General features: G+C 42.8%; 1 non-coding gene across 1 annotated transcript; it reads left to right on the top strand.

The window, feature by feature from the left end:
- Positions 1-5,976: 5,976 nt before the first annotated feature.
- Positions 5,977-6,049, top strand: TRNAG-UCC (transfer RNA glycine (anticodon UCC)). Its single transcript has one exon. It is a non-coding gene; the product is annotated as a tRNA-Gly (tRNA).
- The last annotated feature ends 5,457 nt before the right edge of the window (positions 6,050-11,506 follow it).

Raw genomic sequence — 11,506 nt, 5'->3', positions numbered from 1 at the left:
TGGTCACCTTTCAAGTAAAAGAAAATCCTCAAAGTGAGGGAATAAATCGTAAACCTACTTCTCAGTGAACGTGTTGGTGTTCCGTCCTCAACAGTTTTGTTTTTTTTTGCTGATCTATCCAACTGTTGGTCACTTTATTCATTCAACATACACTTTGTTGCCTGTTTCTGTGAAAGGCACCAGCTAAACACCAGAGACCCACAGATGCCTAAGGTTTGCAACTATCTTCCGAGGACTTAACAGTCGGGAGGCCAGACGTGAGCATGTAAATGACAGCCATGTGAGATCGCAGAGCCTAAGTGCCTCTACCAGAGACAGAGCCTTGGCCCTGGGCAAGGGAGCCCACCCATGGCTGGGATGGCACTGAAGGCGGCCTTGACCCCTTTATGTGGACCAGGCACCAGTGCCAAAGGAATATCTTCTCAGGTCACTGCTGTGAGAACCATACTTTTTTTTAAAGTCAGTGTTACGAATACAATTTTTATCCCCCAAATGTTCTTACCCTCCTTTCTTTTCGGTCCTGTTCCAATAGATTTATGTAAAATTACTGGGCACACCACGCCTATCCGCACACTCCCATGCAGCTCTCAACAGAGCAGCAAGGTCCTTCTCATTTTCCCCCATTTACTTTCAAATCTCTCACCTTTGTCAATTAGCAGCAGATCCTAACCGTACATAAAAGAAATTTTGGTGCCTTTTAATTTCAATCCCGGTTGATTTGACATCCAAGTTTATACTGTTATTTTGCAGTTCTAGCAACGGGGGCAATTGAAATTCAGAAAATTTCGTCCATAGGTGCCACATTTGCATTTCATGAGCGGTCTTTAGTGAATAGAGTTTCTACATTCGCTCTTGAATGAAAACAGCAGTGGCAGAGGCAGCATTAAAGCAGCTGGTAAGGATGCCCAGGCCACCTCATAGCAACCACCAGGTTTCCAAGGGCAAATAGCTCCTTCCGACCCTAAGCAACTAGATGAGAACATCAAAACATGCCTCGCACCAGAGCTCCAATACCCATTAGTGTTAGGAGCTGTTACCTCAATCATGAGTGACAGAGCCCTAATTATTAAGGTAATTAGAAGTTATAACACTGGCAATATTAAAGGGAGAAATTCTAGAGCCCATTAACAGTGTTACTTTAAGTGATCTGGCTGTGAACTGTTCAAATCTCTAATTACATTATACGTCTGTCTTAAAGGGTGATGTAATTAAGTGACGGGCGAGGGGATTAATGTATACTGACTGCTGCTAACCCTTGTAAGTACTATTTTCACAGCGTCTGGCTGCAGCGATGTCATTTAGTTTTCTTCCACTTAACTGTATACAGTATGTAGCTGAAAAAATCCTGCCCTTGATATAGTTATGCGTATCTTAGGCACAGATATTTTTGTTCCTTCCTTTCCCTATTTAATGTGTTTATATCTATGGTGTATTTGCCTAAACCCAGTTACAGATAAACCGAGGTGGCTTTAGTTTATACGTTAAATACATTTCCTATTTTTTGATACGTATAAACGTTTGAACGTTATGCCTGTCTCTCCACTACGGAATCAATTTCTTCTGGTGACATAAAGTTATAAAGAAAATCTTCTATAATTAATATACAATTGCATTTTTTTTCTTTTGTGACCCAAGTAATAAATTTTATACTGGACACATCATTATATCTTGGTTTTCTGCAATTTCTTAGGAAATCCAAATTGCTTTTTATTTAAGACTTAGTAAGATTTACTTATTTAACATAAGTCATATTTGATCAAAAGGAGTTGGTTTTAAAGAATTAGACTTCCTTACAGCCACTCTGGAGAACAGTATGGAGGTTCCTTAAAAAACTAAAAATAGAACTACATACGACCCAGCAATCCTACTACTGGGCATATACCCTGAGAAAACCATAATTCAAAAAGAGTCACGTACCACAATGTTCACTGCAGCTCTATTTACAATAGCCAGGACATGGAAGCAACCTAAGTGTCCGTCGACAGATGAATGGATAAAGAAGATGTGGCACATATGTAAAATGGAATATTCCCCAGCCATAAAAGGAAATGAAATTGAGTTATTTGCAGTGAGGTGGATGGACCTAGAGACTGTCATACAGAGTGAAGTAAGTCAGAAAGAAAAACAAATACGGTATGCTAACACATATATATGGAATCTAAAGGAAAAAAAGGTTCCAAAGAAAGTAGGGCAGGACAGGAATAAAGACGCAGACACAGAGAATGGACTTGAGGACACAGGGAGGGGGAAGGGTGATCTGGGACGAAGTGAGAGGGTGGCATGGACATATATACACTACCAAACGTAAAATAGATGGCTAGTGGGAAGCAGCCGCATAGCACAGGGAGATCAGCTCGGAGCTCTGTGACCACCTAGAGGGGTGGGATAGGGAGGGTGGGAGGCAGATGCAAGAGGGAGGGGATATGGGGATGTATGTATATGTATAGCTGATTCACTTTGCTATACAGCAGCAACTAACACACCATTGTAAAGCAATTATACTCCAATAAAGTTGTTAAAAAAAAAAAGAAGAAGAAATTAGACTTCCAGAAAAGACAGTATTTCAAGTTGCCTTTATTGAGAGCTTTATTTTTTATTTTATGAGTCATCTTTCATTTGGAAATCACCTACTAATCCATTATACACAGATAATGTATGAATATGGAAAATAACATTTAAAACAGGCCTCTCGCAATACCGACTCCACTGGCTTGAAGTCAATGCTACGACTTCTATTTCTTCTTGGACCTGGTAGTGCCCTCTCACCTTCCTTCCCTGTCCGACCCCAGCTGTTCGTTTCCTCCCCCCGCCCCCCGCCCCCATGTCCAGGATGGAGGAGCAGGTGAGCGTCACAGCCAGCAGCCTCCACTTCTCCCCACCCGCCTTTGTAAATGGAGATGCCACCGCAGGGCAGTGTCCCTCCCTGCTTCCCTCGCCCCCCCTCCCCCGTAACCACGAGCTTGCTCCCTATATCTGTGAGTCTGTTTCTGGTTTGTTTTATTCATGAGTTTGTTTTATTTTTTAGATTCTATATATAAATGATAACATACAGTATTTGTCTTTCTCCGTCTTATCTCACTAAGCATCATACCCTCCAAATCCATCCATGTTGCTGCAAATGGCAAAATTTCGTTCTTTTTTATGGCTGAGTAATATTCCACTGTGTATACGTACCACGTCTTCTTCATTGATCTGTTGATGGACACTTAGGTTGCTTCCATATCTTGGCAATTGGAAATAATGCTGCTATGAACCTTGGAGTGCATGTATCTTTTTGAATTTGTGTTTTTGTTTCCTTCAGAAGAATACCCAGGAGTGGAGTTGCTGGGTCGTATATGGTGGTTCTGCTTTTAGTATTTTGAGGAACCTCCATACCGTTTTCCACAGTGGCTGCACCAACTTAACATTCCCACCAACAGTGCACGAGGGTTCTCTTTCCGCCACAAGAGATTAAGTTAATCTTGGATGTTATCCTCCACTATGCATTTGTCCGATTTTCTTCTTAAGGCACAGATTGCAGTTTTGTAAAATATGAACCCCAGCTCAATTGGATTTTGAAATGAGCTGTCACCAAACTATACAGAACTGAATAAATTAAAATTTCTCTCTTTCTTACTCCAAGTGGTACATAAACTATGTGCATTTACTCTCAGATACTCTTTCAAGAGTAGCATTTGTCTAAATGAGAAAGCACTCAGAATTACTCACACACACCCGTGCTCGGTGGAATATCATAGGGCTTTCCCACGGGGAACAAAAGCCCGCAGCCCGGGGCTTCCCTGGTGGCCCAGTGGTTGAGAGTCCGCCTGCCGATGCAGGGGATGCGGGTTCGTGCCCTGGTCCGGGAGGATCCCACATGCCGTGGAGCGGCTGGGCCCGTGAGCCATGGCCGCTGGGCCTGCGCGCCCGGAGCCCGTGCTCCGCAACGGGAGAGGCCACAACAGTGAGAGGCCCGCGTATCGCAAAAAACAAACAAACAAACAAACAAAAAGCCCGCAGCCCAGATTAACTCCACACCTTCACACCTTTTCCTTCAGCACGTGGCAACATCTTCAAGCCTTTATTTGGATTTTGTACCTGAAGGAAGGGTAGTAACTGTTAGCAGTTCTTTATTTTCAAGGACACCCCTTTACAAACACATCCAAACAGGCCTGTGTTTGTGGGCACAGCTCCCCACGTGCTGTCCACCCTCTGTGAGTCTCCACCCTCACATGGCCTGTCCTGCCTGTGTTTGGAAGAACAAGACCGTTTTCTCCACGTTTTTTACTTAATCTAGGCCCGAGCTACCCAGACCTAAAGACTTAGATTTCACCTGCCCCAGGGTTAGAGGTCTATTGACAACATGCTTCTGAAAAATTTTAACCTCTGTTTGCTTTAGCTCTGTCAGGATGAAATTATTGAGTCATTTTTTATTCACTATAAAACATCAGAGAATTAACTTAGAACACGTGGGAAGACCTTGGTGAAAAGGGAAATCCTATGAAGTATAAAGAATTTGTGAGCTAAAATTAGCAAGATCATTAACATTTGAAAATTATGAACTCTGCAGGAGCACTAAAACATTTTCATTTTTAAGAGCATTCTATCAGAAACACACTCAGAAAACACGTACAGAACTTGAGGCCTGAACAGTGAATAGAATTCAAATGGAATGAAGATATTTATGCCCTGGAGAGATTTCCTCACCTTTTTCATGGTTTTTTTCTTTCTTGCTAATCTGTGCTGAGTTCAAGTTTTACTACAGCAAAAGTAAAGTCTTGCAAAATCACACAGTTCTGTAATACCCTTAAATTGCCTGGGTGATTTCAAGTGCGTCTGTTTATGGATATGCATGTCTACGTGTGCCTTCAAGTGTAACACCAAAATAGATTTTAGCTGTTACGCATTGTTTTGTTTTGCTAAGAAGTGAGAGTTTCAAGGATCTCAGTGTTTCAATGATCCAGTGTTCACCGAGGCAACTTTTACCTTTTTCTGTAAATGAAGCCAAGACCAGGGTATGATACATCAACCCCAGGGCTAGTCTGCTTAGCGGGCGTCAGGAAATGGTCCCAGGACCATGGGCCAATTCTAGAAACCCAACACCTGTGCAGACAAAGAGTAGGAAAGAGTTCCCTTTTCCGTAGGGTCTCCTCTTTTTCACTTGCTTACAGCTCCCACCCTCCCAACTGATTTTGATGGAACATTATTGTAATCTTTCACTAAAATTAGTTTTAATTTTATCCAATGTGGACACTCTAGCTGATGTTCTTGGTGGCCAACCCAAGACTGAAATTGAGCTGCCATCAGTCTTATGGTTATGATATAACAAAATGCGGTGTATTTTATTTTATTTATTTATTTTTGCGGTACGCGGGCCTCTCACTGTTGTGGCCTCTCCCGTTGCGGAGCACAGGCTCCGGACGCGCAGGCTCAGCGGCCATGGCTCACTGGCCCAGCCGCTCCGCGGCATGTGGGATCTTCCCGGACCGGGGCACGAACCCGCGTCCCCTGCATCGGCAGGCGGACTCTCAACCACTGCGCCACCAGGGAAGCCCAATGCAGTGTATTTTAAACATTCTTTTCTGCACTGGAAATACGAGAAATTGAAGTTGGTTCCCAATTAATTTAATTCTTCACCAGACTCAATATCAAGAAAGGAAAGTACACTTGCAGCGACATTAGGTTTGGGGGACCATCACACAATAGTTTCTGAGCAGCAGTTCTTAAATATTTTGGTCCCCAGGGCACGGTGCCCTCTTAGAAAATGTAGACCTGTCTGTGTGAGTTACACCTATAAATACTCATCACATTACAAGTTAACACTGAGGGTTTTTAGAAAGTATTAATTTATTTTAAAATAACTATAATATACAATATAACAATGATAATAAATAAACATTACTTTCTAACCTATTCTTGTGAAAAATACCTCTATTTTCAAGAGAAGAAAGGCAGTTTGGTGGAAAGGGTACATTATTTTAAATCCAGGTTAGGACTTCCCTGGCGGTCCAGTGGTTAGGACTCTGCGCTTCCACTGCAGAGGGCCCGGGTTCGATCCCTGGTCGGGGAAACTAAGATCCCGCCAGCCGCACGGCGTGGCCAAGAAATAAATAAATAAAAAGTTTAAAAAATAAACAAAAAAAATCTGGCTTAAGAGAAGACGGGTGAGTTTTCATACCTGCTTCAGTATTCAGTCTGCTTCTGTGTGTTTTGGTCGAAGCGGGTAAAGCAAATAGGACCTCACGCAGATGTGTACTTGGAAAAGGGAAGAGTGTTTTAATTTTAACTAATTATGGATATTCTTCTCCGGCGCTACACCAAAATGTGACAAGCATTCGTATCCTACAGGTTAATTGCACTGAATCTGAAAACAGGTCAATAAACATTTGGTCGTATTTTATATTTAAATCCACTGGTTTATCCTGTGTTTGAATGAGTCTAATACCCATTCGTGGTGTTGTGACATCATGCACTGGTTATGTGGAAAATCCTGGCTCATGGAGTCATGCAGTTGACAAGTTTCATTATACCATTAATATATCCAAAAATCACACTCGTTAATATCACCACCAACTTCAACAACAAAAAGCCTTTAAGAATTAGGCTTTAAGTTGAAAATTAAACTCATAGAGGCAAGTTTTCAGAAATTTGAGTTTTCATTTCAAAAATCGAATGTTATCATTGACAACAAATGCTGCCAATTATTTCCCTTGAATTGATGGACTGCTTCTTTCACTTTCCCCAGATATTCAAGTCTCGATGCCATAGCTTGTTTGTCGGGGGTTCTTTCGAGTAAAGACGCGCTCAGTGAGGGAGAAGCGCGGCTGGTCTAGCGCGTCTCGGCCAAGGTCACGGTGTCCTTGCAAGACCAGCACCGCGCTTCCCATCCCGTCACACAGAGAGCCGAAGAGACGTATGCTCAAGGGCTGAGCGTTAAAATGGTCACTTACACAGCATCGGCAAGGCATTTCTTACGAACGGCTGGCATTATTAATTATCACCATTATTATTTCCTGTGCACGCACGGCCTTGAAGTTCCCCGTGACCACGGGCACAGCTGGGAGCCACTGCTCTGATCTGGGCTCAGACCCCAGCAGTTCGGCCAGTGCAGACTCTGCACCATCAGTGCAGACATCCACACGGCGAGAAGGTCAAGAACACGCTGGCATTTTCAGGAAAACGCTCTGGACCTTGGGACCCTTTATAAAGGTTTTAGGGTTCCCCAGGTGACTGTGTGTACCACATTTTAAAAATTGCTAAATTGAATGCTACGTAAGGGCCAAAACAAAAAGCAGTTGTTTTACTAGAAATGTATGGGGACTCCAAGAACACATAAAAACAGCCCAAGCCCAGGCCCTAGCGGTGGGAGCGATATCTTTAGCCATCGAAGTGGCCAAAATCTGTGATGTACTTGGAGAGCTTTACCTACAAAGAGGCAGCGTGTTAAGTTATAAAGAGCAGCTATAGCATCTTCAGTCTGAGAGACTGTATCCAGCAAATCGCGCGTGAAGAACGAATAGAGATGAGGGTCTAGACCAGCACCGGCGCACTGCTGGTTTGAGGAAGCAATGGGCTTCTCAGCTGAACATGTTTCTCCTACTTCCATACCCTTGATCCCACTGGGGATGGCGCAAGGAAGAGTACGTGAATCGCAGTGTAACTGGAATTGCAGGTAGTTTTCATAAAAATATTCAGTTTTTAAAAAATAGGAATGTGACATGCATCCTACAGAAAACAAAATAGCTTAACAAAAATCTTCGAAAGTAAGAAAAATGTCATATTGGTAAAACGGGTAAAATTTGTAAAATGTTAGTATGCAGGCAATCCTCATTTCAGACAATAAACCCATTTTTTCAAGCAAACCAAGACAATACAAGCTAACAATGGCTAGAGCTGCACTTAATCTTTAGAATTCAGTTTACGCCTTGGCAGTTTACTCCGTTTTTGGTGAACGCAGGTTTTTTTGAAAGCTTTTTGGCTTCAATTCAGGCAAAAGCAAAACAAGACTGAAAAATGTACAGTATTATAAGCCTCAGATTGATGCCAAAGACAGCAACTCTCAGCTCATTTGTTTTAAAGGTTGTGCATCTGATTACAAGTGTCTTTAATATGCTTTTTTGGGAACAAAATGGGATAGATCTAAAAATGGAAAATGAATGCTTTGCTAATGTGTATTGATATTTTAAGAATATTGACATTTCATAACTAGTTTATACAGAAAATACATTTGCAAGGTGTTTTTAAGTCTTGTTTAGACCAGTTGCTGATTACTTTATTACTATCGAATAAGCCATTAAGGGGACTACATAACTGCAATATAATTATTTATTAAACTTTTACAATGAAATGAACACTTAGAAAGAGAGAACCGTCTCTGCTTTATCTTAACCAATAATTATAATGTATTTACCATGTGTTTTTTTATGTCATTGATGCATGGTAAATTGTATGTATGGTGGCGTCGCATTTTACCCATAAGGGTGGTTATTTTATAATTGTGCTAAATCTAATTAGAATATATATAGCGAAGAAAACCAGCCACCAACACAACGTCCCCGCCACCTGGCCATTTATTACCTGATTTCATTACCTTTGCTCCAGAATAGACACTGGGCTGTGTCCAATTAGCAGGATTGGGTGGCAGCTTCGGGATAAAAAGGAGTTTTTCCTTCGGGAAAGTTACCGATGAGAGAAATCTTCACATTTGCTGCCTTAGGAGCTAACACCCCATCGGGTTTGCACAACCCCGTGCACCAGCCCTGCACACGTGGTCCGGCGGAACTACCGGGACCCGGGAGCTTCTTTTTCAGTGTCATACATGTAGGAGGACATCTAGGGAGCCATGTGTGTGTTTCATGATGTGTGTGGTGTGAAAGAAACAAGATAATGTGGAAAATGAGAGGAAAAATGAAAATTATAGGCAAGAAAACTAGGGAAACCTCCAAAAGCCTATACAGAGTGTAGATTTTTATATCTAAAGAGTTAAGGTCCAAATAACCCAAAAAACTAACTAAATGTAAGAGGATGACTCATTACACAGATTTGTATTGTTAGGAAGAGACAGACAACCTGCATTTGAATCTCAGCTCTACTTAGCTACCCTTAGCTGTGTGATTTGGGGGAAATTACTTAACCTCTCTGAGCCTTTGTTTCCCCTTCTGTAAAATGGGCATAGTGATAATAGCTACCTCATTGGACTCTTGTGAGGATGAATTGAATGAAGTGGTCCATGAATGGGGCCTGGTAAATAGCAAGTGCTCAATAAACGGTAGTAATTTTTCCTCTTGCTGCCTTTGGAAAGCGTCAGGTGTGAATCCTGATTCTCCTTTTGTAATCACTGTGCCGCAGAATATCACTGAAGCAAGTGGATGAGCTGACGCCTGGGTTCCCCCTGGGGGAGAGGGAGGGGGGCCGGGCGAGGACACAGGTTCTCCCCCCAGGCTGCTGATGCTGCAGCCGATCCGTCCACTGTACACCCTGCAGAAAAACGGCATCAGAAAATGGGGTTCCAAAATCCCTCCATCAGGACGACGGGGCCGGAGCAGAGAACAGGAATGTGACCCAGCACATCACTTCTCAAAGTGACGGTATTTGCTCCCTGCCCTGGGGCTTTGAAAGAGCTGGTAAATAAGATATTTTCCTCAGAAGCCATTACTACGGGCTGCTGAGGAAAGGGTGAGATCGGTCCTTTTGCTCTATAACCATGTCCTTGAGGGCTGGCACCCCACGAAAGCCCCCATGGATCACCTGGGGAGACAGCCCTGGTGCCGTGATCGTGGGTGCCTTTGTGACCTGTGGGCAGGAACCGGGTCTGCTGCAGAGAGAACATGCACTTCCGATCTTTTTTTAAACTTTTTATTGTCAAAAATTTCAAACCTATCCTAAAGTAGAGAGACTGGTATAATGAACCCCCGAGCCTCTCACCCAGGATAATTATTGACATTTGGTCAGTCACCTGACCCCCTCCCACTTCTTACTCCATGCGTTATTATAAAGCCCATCTTGGACATCATATCACTTCATTGGTAGTAATATGGGTAATAACCCATTAGTATGGCTATTATAAAAGTATTTTTTTAAAAAAACAGAAAATAACAAGTACTGGCAAGGATATGGAGAAATTGGAGCCCTTGTGCATTGTTGGTGGGAATGTAAATTGGTGGAGCCACTCTAGGAAACAATATGGTAGCTCCTCAAAAAACTAAAAATAGCACTACCATAAGATCCAGCAATTCCACTTCTGGGTACATAACCAAAAGAATTGAAAGCACCATCTTGAAGAAATATTTGTACACCCATGTTCATAGCAGCATTATTCACAGTAGCTAAAAGGTGTAAACAACTCAAGTTAAATGTGGTCCATCCACACGACGGAATATTATTCAGCCTTAAAAAGAAGAAAATTCTGACACACCTGCAACATGGATGAACCTTGAAGACATTACGCTAAGTGAAATGAGCCAGTCACAAAAGGACAAATACTACGTGATTCCACTTACGTGAAGAACCTGGAGTAGTCAGACTCTTGGAGTCAGGAAGTAGATGCTGGGGACCAAGAACTGGGGGGACAGGGGACCGGAGGGTTACCGTGTAGTGGGGACAGAGTTTCAGCTTTGCAAGATGAAAAAGTTCTGGAGGTAGATAGCAGTGGTGGTTGTACAATCACGTGAATGTATTCAATGCCACTGAACTATGTACTTAAAAATCGTTAAAAGGAAAAGTTTACAGTATGCATATTTTATTGATACTAGTTTTTTTTGTGTTTTTTAAATTGACAAAATTCAATACTATCAAATATTCAGTCAATGTTCAATATTCACTTACTGTCTCATCCGTGTCTTTTTTTTCAATTGGTTTGCTCAAAATCAAAACCCAGAGCCTCTACACTGTGTGTGGCCGATGTGCTTCTCACGTCTTTTCTGGTCTGTAACTGTTCTTCTTGTCTTCTTTACACTCTTGCCACTTATTTACTGAAGAAACTAAGTCCTTTGTCCTGTAAAAGTTCCCATAGTCTGCATTTTGCTGGTGGCCTTCGCATGATTCTCCGTCCCCTGGCTTTTCTGTAAACTGATCGTCTTTTCCAGAACAAGGCTGTCCAGTGGAACTTTCTGCAAAGACGGGATTGTTCTGCATCAGCGCTGCCTCCTGCAGCAGCCACCAGCCACGTGTGGCTCCTGAGCCCTGGAAACGTGGCTGGTGCCGCTGAGGAACTGAATATTTAGTCTACTTTCATTCTGAGTAATTTAATTTTACATACTTTTTAAAAGCCAGCTCTCAGACAGCACAGGCCTAGAGACTTAATCAGATTAAGGCTCTTTGGTCCAGGAAGCATTTTCATGGGCTGTGTCCTCAGGTGAACCCGGATCTGTCACAGACACACAGCACCAGTGCCCTGGGCTGCAGCTGGCCGGTAGGAGTGACCTCTGTGGCACCCCTACGATGCCAGAGGCCCGTACGTGTCCTGGTGGGGACCATGATGCTCACAGCCCCACTGGCATCTGTCAGGACCACCGGCACTTCACAGGGA

Source organism: Lipotes vexillifer, unplaced genomic scaffold (assembly GCF_000442215.2).
Source record: "Lipotes vexillifer unplaced genomic scaffold, Lipotes_vexillifer_v1.1 scaffold132, whole genome shotgun sequence".
Lineage (NCBI taxonomy): Eukaryota > Metazoa > Chordata > Mammalia > Artiodactyla > Lipotidae > Lipotes > Lipotes vexillifer.
This window is presented reverse-complemented; position numbering and strand designations above follow the sequence as displayed.